General features: G+C 51.1%; 1 long non-coding RNA gene across 1 annotated transcript; it reads right to left on the bottom strand.

Moving 5' to 3' along the window:
* Window positions 1-2,055: 2,055 nt before the first annotated feature.
* Window positions 2,056-2,600, bottom strand: LOC119088595. Its single transcript, XR_005092261.1, has 2 exons — window positions 2,441-2,600; window positions 2,056-2,234 (listed from the first exon to the last, which is right to left on the bottom strand). It is a non-coding gene; the product is annotated as an uncharacterized LOC119088595 (long non-coding RNA).
* Between the last annotated feature and the right edge of the window lie 9,387 nt (window positions 2,601-11,987).

The following is an 11,987-nucleotide window of genomic DNA, read 5'->3' as shown; positions in this document are numbered from 1 at the left end:
GTGTGTGTGTGTGTGTGTGTGTGTGTGTGTGCTCTGCCAAACGGGACAAGAACCAAGGGAGAGCCAGGTGCAGCCAGGCAAGGGTAGTTTATGAGTGCACTGTAGACAGTGTGGGTCTTAGCCCCTGAAGAAGAGCTGGACCAGATAGATGGTCGTGGGAAAGGAACTAAAGAGGAAGGCGTGCAGCTGAGAGGAAAGGAATGCCTGTGACAGCTGGGTAGCTAGTGCAAGGCTTTGGAGTGCAGGTTGAGGGGGACCAGTCCCCACATTTATTTACCCCAGGGACTCTTAGGGAATGAGGAATAAGAGACTAGTTAGAAATAGAGGGGAGAGAAACAGAGAAAACACAGGACAGACTCAGGTGGGCCTGGGTCCTTATCCACCGCCCAGAACTTTATTCCAAAGTCTATTTATAACAAGCCGAGGGGTGGAGCAAAAGACCTCCCCCTTGCTAGTTACAGCCAAGTGCAGACCATCTCAGACCCCTGCACCCAGGCCCGTGGTCATCTCAGACCCCTGCACCCAGGCCGGTGGTCATCTCAGACCCCTGCACCCAGGCCCGTGGTCATCTCAGACCCCTGCACCCAGGCCCGTGGTCATCTCAGACCCTGCACCCAGGCCCGTGCCCAATCATCCTCTCTGTGCACACCTGCTGGGTACAGCCACTAGGAAACCTGAAAATGGGCTTCCCCAGCAGGTAGTGTGGGGAAAACTAAGCTTTCTAGTCAACAAATCTACCGGAACAGAGAGCCTAATTCAGACCTGTGTCTTCAGCAGAGCAGAGCAGAGCAGAGCTGCCACAGACTCAGTGAGGTTGGGATTGGATAAAGGACTCCAGACCGCACAGGGTCTCCACTGCTGTCCTGATCAAACAGGTAGTCTCCCCTTTGCTCTTTGTGTGTCCTGGTATTACAAGTGCCCACCCCAGTTCTGGGGACTATTCCAAGCTATAAAGTCAGTAAGAAAGGAGGGATCATTTCTTTCCTTGTCCCTTTGTTTCTTTTCTTTTCTTTTCTTTCTTTCTTTTTTTTTTTTTTTTTTTTTTTTTTTTTTTTGGTTTTTCGAGACAGGGTTTCTCTGTGTAGCTTTGCGCCTTTCCAGGAACTCGCTTTGGAGACCAGGCTGGCCTCGAACTCACAGAGATCGGCCTGCCTCTGCCTCCCGAGTGCTAGGATTAAAGGCATGTACCACCACTGCCCGGCTTCGAGGGTCTCTTAAAGGGCCTTCCCTTTGAGCTGGAGGTAACTGTATCAGCTCATTTTGCACACTTGGGAAGGTCTTCTTTGGGGGAACAGTTAGCCATGTGGATCCAAATATGGGCAGCACCCTGAGGGAGGGTGGAAGAAGCAAAAGGAAGGCCTTGAGGGACAGCCTGGGGCCAGCTTGCACAGAAAGCTGCTTTTTCTTAATCTCCGCGGAACTGGGGAGGGCGTGATTCTTATTTTTGAACTGAAGTGATAAACTTTTTTATGCACTAGTTGGGAGAAGGTACTACTAGGGCGACAAGACAATAAAGGCATAAAGGCCTGGAGATGGGAAAGGAGGTAGGCGGAGATCCCCTGGGGTGTGGCACTGTTTCTGATGAATGGGCGCTTGGCTGTAGCCTCCCCCTGCGGCACTGTGAGTCACAGCAGCAGCAGGGCGCGCCCAGAGCTGAGGTCCCGTGCGTGCACACGTGCTGAGGGTTGGGAAGGGAGCTGGCTTGCAGGAGCCCTATTTCTTCTGGGACTTGCTGGAAGACCGAGCGGTCCCTCCTGGTGAGTCAGCGCAGGGTGTGGCCGGGTGCACAGCTCCCGCGGTTCCGTCGCCTTCCTGCAACCCGAGGGTCCCCGCAGGCGCCGGCTCCCCTCTCCCAGCCTCCTTCAGCACCTCGCCTCCATTCAGAGAGGAGTCCCGGGAGGATCAGGGGACGGGAGTACCCCCCCCCCCCATCCTAGGTGCAGCCTGCTTTCTGAAGTTAATGAGTAGCAGGCGGCGGAGAGGATGGGAAGCCCGCCCCTAACGGCGCCAAAGAGCTGGACTCTGCTTGGTGAAATCACTAAATGATTCCAAAAGTAGGACAATAGGAGCTTTAATTAAGGGCAGATCAAGGAGGCACCAGCTGGACAGAGAGCCCTGGGCCAAGTTCGGCGGATCCCGGAGTTTCCTCACTGCTGATGGCTAGGGTCTTTGCTCGCCTTGTTAGATCCTGGTTAACAGCCTGGTTCCTGGACGCCTGGCAGCGCTGTCCGAGCCTGGGAAAGGAAGCAGGACGCAGTAAAGGCAGTGCCCTGGGGACCCATTGCTGTGCAGAGTTAAATCTGGTTAGAGTACGCTCGCCAGGAACCCTACTTTCCAGTCGTCGAGGGCAGAGCGGCTCAGTAGACAGGTTTGTAGAAAAGAGGCTAACACTGAGCCCGGGTTGGAGCCTGTGAGGAGTGTGCACCCCACTGTTCCTTACCCTCCGCCCCCTAACACCACTAGACTTTCTGTACGTCTTCTGGAATGGGGTCGTCCTTTCCACTCGCTGGAACAAGATAGTGTCCTTAGCCCCATGCCATTGGCACGAAGTCTCTTCCCTCAGGCCAGCCAGGAAGACAATGAGGTTGGCGAGCCCTGCCCCTGAGCGCTCATAATAATCTACGGCTCCGGGCCCCTCCTTCTTGGCTTGTTTCCTTACCAGTTTGGAATAAGAAGGGAGTTAGATGTGGAGAAACTTAAGGCTGGCATCTGCCTGACACGGGAAACTTCAAAGTAACAAACAGATCCCCACCCCACCCGAGGTGGTTAAAAAAAAAAGTTCATGGGGTCTGGAGGCACCTCTGGGTCCCATCTGCCCTGTGCTGGGAGGCCAGCAGGTGGAGGTCTTTCAGCAGGCAGAAGTCCATTCCAGTGGATCTTTACCACAGCTTGGTGTGTGTTTGGGGTGGGGGGGCGCGTGCACAGCCTCGGACCTGCTACCTGCTTGGCACCTCCTCAGATGGGCTCCAGCAACTCCCAAAGCACTGGCCCAGGTGGCTGTTGTGTGGCACCTCCATCTCCGGGAGATGGGGTCTGAGGATTCCACACTACAGAGACCTGCTGCTCCTGTGGGTGTGCCCTAGGAAGGTGCACCCACTGATGCTCAGGTAGGGCTCCCCTCACTGGCACCCTGGGCATGCTGCTCCAGGTCTTGTTACTGCCCTGGCTTGGGGGAGTTCTGGGTTATCAAGGACAGCTGCAGCCGCTTATCTGAACACTGATTTGGATTTGGGGGATGGGGTGAGACAGGGTTTCTCTGCCTGTAGCTCTCTGTAGACCGGTCTGACCTCCAACTCAGAGACCTGCCTGCCTCTGCCTCCTGCATTAAAGACATGTGCCACCACCACTCAGCCTGATTTTGATTTTTTTAAGTACACCAGAGCCAGCTCACCCTGCAGAGGGAGGGCAGGAGCAGGTCAGCAGACAGATTACTGGGCTTTGGGTGGGAATAGGACTAAGAGGGTGTGAGGGATGGAGGAGGGAGGAAATTTCCCCGGGGGTTCACCACAGGGAAGGGAGAGATCTAACTAATAGATTTTCTGACCTCCCCCACCCCCCATAATAGGTTTCTCAGCTGACGCAGTAAGCCAGATCAAGCCTAATTGAAAAAGTATAACTGGTAGTAATTTGCGCTGGTTACCTCATGGAAGGGTCACAACAGAACCCAGTGGTACTTTTAGAGCTTTATTAGGAGGGAAAGGCTGGGGGGGCAGGCCTAAGTGGGGAGGGAGCAGAGAGAGACAGAGAGAGTGGAGGTCTGCGACCAGCGTTTTAAGGCAGGTACATAGTTCCCCTGCCTGTTGATGACGTAAGACACAAGAACCCACACTGAGCATGTGCAGGAGTGAGGGCTGGATCCTGACAATAACAACAGGTTTATTTGAGCAAAGCAACTCCCGGAAGAGGTCTCCAGTCCCAGAGATGGTGGCCGGAGAAGCCACGTGCCCAAACTAAAGCGAGGAGATTATATAGGTTGTAGAAGAAGGGTGCTGATGTGTCTGCCACAAGCTGGGTCTGTGCCCAAGGATGGTCAACAGCTGGCAGGGATTTGGGCAGCTGGCAGCTTCAGGAGAGGAAGTTGCCAAGAATTTGGAACTGGGCTTTTTGGTGCCTTCCCTTTGTTCGGAGAGTCTCAGATAGGGTGGGGTTTGGAGAGAGAGAGAGAGAGAGACTGGAATGGGGTTTTCCGGATCATGTAGGGGTGAGCTGGAGGTTCCAACCAAACACTAACTAGAGTGGGAAAGGCAACCAAGAAAGGCAGAAGGGCTAGGCAGAGATCCCGGAGACTCCTCACCCAGTGGCCATGGTTCCTCAGCTGGGGACTCCATCTGGTCATCCTGGGAGCTCAAAACTGAAGTTGACACTAGTAGCAGGGCTTTTTCTTGAGCATTTTGGAGAACACATACACACACACACACACACACACACACACACACACACACACACTCCTTTACAGTTTCTTGTATAATTTTTAGAATCGTATAGTGAGCTGAAATAACATGGATTTACAGAAGAAAACTGAGGCAGAAAGATCAGTAGGGTTTAGTCAAACTCTCACATCAGGACTCAAATCTATTGCAATGGGTATAAACTTCAGGGCCCTGGTAAACACAGGACCCCTGGCTCCACCCACTGGCTCTGGCACCGACGGTAGGCTGTGTGCCCCGAGGGCCCTGGAGTCCAACCAGGACAGATACGGGAGGGTGAAGTCTAACCCCAAAGGTGAGACTTTTTATGTTCCTCTGTGTCAGGCAAAGGAAAGAGGCCACAGGTCACCCAAGCCCACCAGCTAGGCTGAGGGCAGCAATGACCTGGGTGTTCACTTTTCTCTCTTCCTCTTTTTTTTTTTTTTTTTTTTTTTTTTTTGAGACAGGGTTTCTCTGTGTAGCCCTGGCTGTCCTGGAACTCACTCTGTACACTCCATTGGCCCCAAACTCACAGAGATCCGCCTGCCTCCTCCTCCTCCTCCTCCTGAGTGCTGGGATTAAAAGTGTGCACCACCACACCCTCCCCTAAAGTGTTTTCATGGACATTAAATGGATTGATGGATGTTTATTCCCAAACCCAAGTCTGTCTGCTGAATGATCAAGGGGTCCAGTGAGTGAGGAAGATTTCTTCAGAATGCCAGCCAACAAGAAGACTGCAGGCCAGGGCCCTGGAGCAAAATTCAGCTAACTCAAGCCCTTTTGTCCTTAGGCACGGGGAAGAAAGTGGACTTTACTTAGAAGGCTGGGTGCCTGGACTGTGCAGGCATCTCTCCAGGGGGCCTGCAGCCCTGTGATGTCACAGATCTGGATACCCATATCGGTTTTAAAATGGCATAGTCCTAGTGTGGAATAATCTTTTTGTACACCGCGAAGATGTGTCACTCTGATTGGTTTAATAAAAAGCTGAATGGCTAATAGCTAGGCAGGATTTCCAGGCACAGAGGATGCTGGGAAAGGGGAAAGAATCATGAGGAGACATGAAGTATGACATGTGGGAGATGAGGTAACAAGCCATGAGTCACGTGGCAGCATGTAAATGAATAGAAATGGGTTAATTTTTTTTTTTTTCCAAGACAGGGTTTCTCTGTGTAGTTTTGGTGCCTGTCCTGGATCTTGCTCTGTAGACCAGGCTGGCCTCGAACTCACAGAGATCTGCCTGGCTATTCTTCCCGAGTGCTGGGATTAAAGGCGTGTGCTGCCGCCGCCGCCGCCGCCGCCGCCGCCGCCACCACCGGGCTAGAAATGGGTTAAGTTATAAGAGTTACTTAGAAACAAGCCTAAGCTATTGGCCGAGCTTTCATAATAAATAATAAATCTCCGTGGGGTTATTTGGAAGCTGGCTGGAGGGACAGAGAAAGACTTGTTACATAGTCCCGCTTGTCTTGACGTCTTCAGCCCTGAATGGGGATTGGAGGGACTGGGTGAGTCTAAGGTCAGTCAGTTTTTACTGCCAGCCCTAAAAAACATCCCTGAGCTGACTGACAAGCCTGTCTACATAGTGAAAGCATGACCCCAGGCTAAGGCAGCATGTGTCAGTCACCCTTAAGATATTTTGACAGGCCCAGTGAAGTAGTGACCTAGGTGACCGTCATCATCACAACCCATGTAGCAGAGGTGTGTGTGTGTGCAGAAAGCAGGTAGGACTAGTGTGTAGCTCGGATGCATTTAGTGATTTACTGAATTCACTTCCTTTTTCAGGGCAAGGCCTCCCTATAACCCTGTCTGGACTTGAACTCTTGATTCTCCTGTCTCTGTCTCCTGAGTTCAATAAGTGGGTTTAGTCAGTCACCTGGCCTCAGATCAGCGATATTTTGTCTTTTTTTTTTTTTAAAGATTTATTTATTGCCGGGCAGTGGTGGCACACGCCTTTAATCCCAGCACTCGGGAGGCAGAGCCAGGTGGATCTCTGTGAGTTCGAGGCCAGCCTGGGCAACCAAGTGAGTTCCAGGAAAGGTGCAAAGCTACACAGAGAAACCCTGTCTCAAAAAAAAAAACAAAAACAAAAACAAAACAAAAAAAAAATTATTTATTATGTATACAGTATTCTGTCTGCATGCATACCTGCAGACCAGAAGAGGGCACCAGATCTTACTACAGATGGTTGTGAGCCACCATGTGGTTGCTGGGAATTGAACTCAGGACCTCTGAAAGTACACCCAGTGCTCTTAACAACTAAGCCATTTCTCCAGCCCCTTGTTTGTCTTTTTTTAAGACAGGGTTTCTCTGTGTAGACCTGGCTGGTCTCAAACTGAGAGACCGCCTGCCCCTGTCTCCTGAGTGCTGGGATTAAAGGCCTGTGCAACTACCATCCAGACAGTGATATTTTAGTAGAAAAATTGAAAGATTGTTTATTTTTCCAGGTGGTGGTGGCACACGCCTTTAACCCCAGCACTCAAGAGGCAGAAGCAGGCAGGTCTCTGTGAGTTCAAGGCCAGCCTGGTCTACAGAGTGAGTTCCAGGAAAGGCGCAAAGCTACACAGAGAACAAGGTTACACAGAGAACAAGGATACACAAAGAAATGGTCTGGAAAAGACAACAAAAAAATATGTGTGTGTGTGTGTGTGTGTGTGTGTGTGTGTGTGTGAACACTTGCATGTGTGCACGTGTGCCCCATGATGTGAATGTGGAGGCTGGAGTACTTGCAGGAATAAGTTCTCTTTTTCCACCATGGAGTTCCAGGGATTGAACTTGGGTCATTAGACTCAGCAGCCAGCACTCTATCCCCTGAGCCATCTCATTGGACCAAAATTAGTGATTTTTAAAGTCAACTAAGAAGCCCAGTGTGGTGGTTCATACCTGTAATTCCAGCACTTGGGAGACAGGATCACTGCTAAGTCGGAGGCCAGCCTGGGTTACGGAATGAAACCCTGTCTCCAAGACCAAAACCAAAAATGCCCCAAAAGCAGCTGTGCGTGTGCTGCACGTGATTTCAGCACTTGGGAGGTGGAGGCAGGAGGATTCATTGTGGTGTACTGAGTGATCTCAGTCAGCACTTGGGAGGTGGAGGCAGGAGGATGCTCGGTGGTGTACTGAGTGATCTCAGTCAGCACTTGGGAGGTGGAGGCAGGAGGATTCATGGTGGTGTACTGAGTGATCTCAGTCAGCATTTGGGAGGTGGAGGCAGGAGGATGCTCAGTAGTGTACTGAGTGATCTCAGTCAGCACTTGGGAGGTGGAGGCAGGAGGGTCAGGAGTTCAGAGCCACTTTAACTACATGGTAAGTCTGAGGCCAGTCTGGGCTACATGAGACTTGTATCAGAAAATAAAAATAAGCCATGGGTATGGTGGCTCATGCCTTTAATCTCAGCATTTGGGAGAGAGGCAGGCAGATTGCTGGGAGTTAGAGGCCAGCCTGATCTACATAGCTAGTTCCAGGGCAGCCAGTCAGTGAGACTGTCATAAAAAATAAAGTTAAATTTAAAGGGTGGGGTGGGGTGCTGGAGAGATGGCTCAGCAGCAGTTAAGAACATGTTAGTTAGAGAATCAGAAACTGCACCCCAGCATCCATGGAGGGTGGCTCTTACCTGCCTCTAACTCCAGTTCTGAGGAGTATAACACCCTTCCTGTCCTCTGGGGGCACTGCACTCATGTGCACAAACCCCCACTCAGATACATATAATTATACATATTATATATACAGATACATATATATACATATAAATAAACATATACATATGCACAAAGCCCCATATACATATAATTAAAGATATTTTTAAAAATTCAATCAATCAATCAATATTTAACTTCAGAGAGAGAGAGAGAGAAGTCAATTAAAAGCAGCTGAGGCTGGAAGGTTTATTTCCCCAAACTCACAGCCCAACACACCCAAGAGCCTTCAGAGACGGGGTGGGGCTTCTTGGGTAAGCTCAGGTCTAAGACCACAGGGAACTTGGCTTTTCCTTTCCCAGCGGTTAGCCCAGGGCATGTGCCTGGGGTTGAAGGGAGGGGACACTGCAGGTGCCATAGGCTGGAGAAAGGTCTTCCTGGAGCAGGCTACCTGGATGTTTCTCATTTGAGTCCGGAACAAGGGTTAGGGGAGCAGCAGAGACCTTGGCAAAGGTGCTTGGGAGGTGAGAGACTTCCTAGGGCCAGGTCTACCTGCCTTTCCTCTGCCCCCAGGCCCCCACGCTAGCCTTGGTCCTACACTTCCTCTTCCGGCCCAGAGAGCTCCCAGCTGGGCACGCCTTCCTGAAATCTGTGAGTTGGGGAGGAGGTGTATGCAGGAGCACCCTGCCTGCCCTGAGCCGCCGCCTCTGCCCCTTCCTCCTGTCCGTGGGACCATCGATCCTCAGTTCTTCCCTTCCTCCCCGGCAGTGGATGCCTGTGACTCACCCACCTGGATAAGGAGCTCAGAGGCTGGTTGACTGGGCTGGCCTTGACCCCTGCTCCCTATTGCACAAGCTGGGTGGGAGACAAATGTCTTGGGCCAGTGTGGCCTCCAGTTCTGGCTTTGGCATTGGAGGCCTGAACAAGTCACCTCAAAGTTCTGAACCCAAACTGAGTATCCAAGGATGAGACCCCGGGAAAGATTCCAAGGCTTGTAAGGATTATGTCCTTAATTACATCACCAGCCTGCGATGGCGTCCCAGCCTAAAAAGCCGGGGCGTGCCCTCTGTGTGTCCTCTTTCCCGCACTCTCTCCTTCCGTTCTCTTCCCTCTACTTGGTCTCTCTGTCTCTGTCTCTCTCTCTCCCCCACTCTCCCAATAAAGCTCTAGGAAGGTAACCATGGCTTGTGACTCTTCTGATCGGTATCTCCTCCGCTGGCATGGCCGCCTCAGGCGGTGGCCAGCCACAAGCACCAGTGCATAACCAACATTTGGGGCCATGCAGACTCGGATAGACCACCGAGGACCTGCTGACTGCTGCCGCTTGCTGCCTTCTCCCCCATCCAGCGAGACCACGCACACACATCCCTCGCCTCCGCTGGACCCCACACAGCTACCACTACTGATACCGCTGCGATTCTTCACCACAGTGAGTCTGCCATTCTCGAAGCTGTAGTCTGAGCTATATTCTTTGCAAAGGACACCCCGGGGGTTGTCCTTGGGCTGTGCTGGCAACGGCAGGCACATTTTTGCTCCTGACAAGGGGGTCAATGCTGTCTAAGGTCCAAAGGTGGACCAACTGCAGTGCAGCCGCAGCCCTTCCCATCCCTCGTCGAAGAGGATGGTGAACTTGAGCTGATTCTTAGATCTCTCTCCACTCTCAGGGACGCCCAAGATTGGAGTCTGATCCCACTTATTTTAATTTTTTATTTTTCTCTTGACTACAGCCATGGGACAAAGGGGCAGATACATTTACCACCTACATTGGTGGATAGGGGCGGGTACCGGTAAACCTGGCCACATAACAGCGTTGTGGGAACTTCTGACAGTGAATGGGCAAATAAAAGAGTTACTTTATCTCCAAGCTTTCTGCTAAAGTTCTAAACCCTTCTCCCTCCCCACTTCTGCCTCTGCCACATGCAACCTTTTCTGTCTGACTTCCACCCTCAGTGGGTGGGCTCAAATGGGTGGGCTTGGGCAGCTTCTACTGACTCTCTCCCTAACTCACCTTAACTCCACCCACTCATTCTCAAACTGCCTTGAGAGGCACAGACGGGTCTGGAAGTGGCTAAGATCCATACAAATAAGTTTACAGTAGTCAGGATGGCCCTTAAGCCAAAAATCAGCTGATAGCCTCAGACAAGTCTTCCAAAAGGATCGGTTTATAGTCTGCCTCCTGGCAGATCTTCCAAAAGCTGTCCTTAAGCCACCAATCATCAGGGGGAAAAAAATTCAGGACACAGAGTAAAATCCGTCTCTTGTTCCCCAGACCTCCCGGACTAAAACTTAAACATCTGGAGAGCAAGGCTCCTGACCCCACAGGCAAAAGAGTCATCTGTGGCAAAAGAGTCATCTGTGGCAAAAGAGTCATCTGTGGCATTTAAGGTGTGCCAGGGAAGAGATAAAAGCCTGGAAACAAAATTGCCAAGTGCTGGCACTCGCTGACTTCTAAAAGCTGTTGGGTCCCTGTTTTAAGTGAGGAAAAGGCCATGGGCTAGTGAATGCCCTGCCAGGCCATCAACAGCCTTGTTAAAAGTGCCGCCTAGAAAGACAGAGTCAGCTGGCTGCCCCCAGGCGCCAAGACGCATGGGTACACCAAGCTAAGACCTCCAGCAGACCTAGGCTTGGCTACAGACATGGCAGGGAACCCAGAACGCAGCAGGGAAGCAATCCATTTCTTTCCTTCTGGACACCAGAGCCACTGACTCAGTCCTGGGAGTTTGGGATGCCACCTCTCCTTTATTGTTGGGTATAGAGGACAGACTTACCACCTCACCTGATTTAATTGCACCTTTAGAGTTACTGCCTGTGTTTCTCACGTGCATACAGACAGGACCCTGATCTTTGCCTTGTCCCCAATTCCAAAAAAAAATAAGTTCTCATGCACCACAAGCTTTTCTCTTCCCAGTTCCCTGTTCTAACTCACTGTTCAGCTAATGGTACAGGACCACCACAGAGCCGGAGTCCAGAGACCATCAAGTAAGAAACTAACAGCTAAAAGATATTTACACCCCCCAGACCCAAAAGCGTCTGGGCACAACAAAAAGACTTTAATGTAAACATCTATTATTATGAGATGCTTTTAACAATTGATCACCTGTCTCCTGGATGCTGAACTAGTAAAGGAAACAGGTGCTTTAAAATAATCTGTCTCTGATAAAGCTTAACATGTTTCAAAATCCATCTGGACAGGCCGGATCTACCAACATAAAATAATAATGATTCTTTTCTCTCTAAGCTTTTTTCTGTGTCACCAGCATCTTGTCAAACAGAAAGTTCCCAGCCACAGCCAAGAGAGATACATGTCTCCAGAGCAAACGGATGACAGACAGCGTCCCACAACGCCTGGCTACCTCAGAAGACTCCCCTTCTCCATTCCCCCAAGAGCCAACCGACATCCAATTGTCAGGGGAAGCAGTTTTTGAGAGGAACAACGCCCCTATTCCTGTCTACCTGCTTTTTTTTTTTTTTAATAGTAAGCGAAAGTCTGGGATGTAAGGATTCTGTCCTTAATTACATCGCCAGCCTGCAATGGTGTCCCAGCCTAAAAAGCGGGTGTACCCTCTGTGCGTCCTCTTTTCTGCACTCTCTCCTTCCGTTCTCTTCCCTCTGCTCGGTCTGTCTGTCTGTCTGTCTGTCTCTCTCTCCCTCCCTCCCTCACTCTTTCTCTCTCCTTCTCCCCCCCCCTCTCCCAATAAAGCTCTAGAAAGGTAACCATGGCTTGTGATTCTTCTGATCAGCACTCTCCTCTGCTGGCATGGCCGCTGCAGGTGGTGGCCAGCCACGAGCACTGGTACATGACCAATAAGGCTGAGACCCCAGGAAAGATTCCAAGGATGAGACCCCAGGAAAGATTCCAAGGATGAAACCCCAGGAAAGATTCCAAGGCTGAGACCCCAGGAAAGATTCCAAGGGTGAGACCCCAGGAAAGATTCCAAGGGTGAGACCCCAGGAA

The sequence above is a fragment of the Peromyscus leucopus genome, chromosome 9 (assembly GCF_004664715.2).
Source record: "Peromyscus leucopus breed LL Stock chromosome 9, UCI_PerLeu_2.1, whole genome shotgun sequence".
In the NCBI taxonomy this organism is placed as follows: Eukaryota; Metazoa; Chordata; class Mammalia; order Rodentia; family Cricetidae; genus Peromyscus; species Peromyscus leucopus.
Note: the sequence above shows the minus strand (reverse complement) of the source record. Positions and strands in the feature narration are given on the sequence as shown.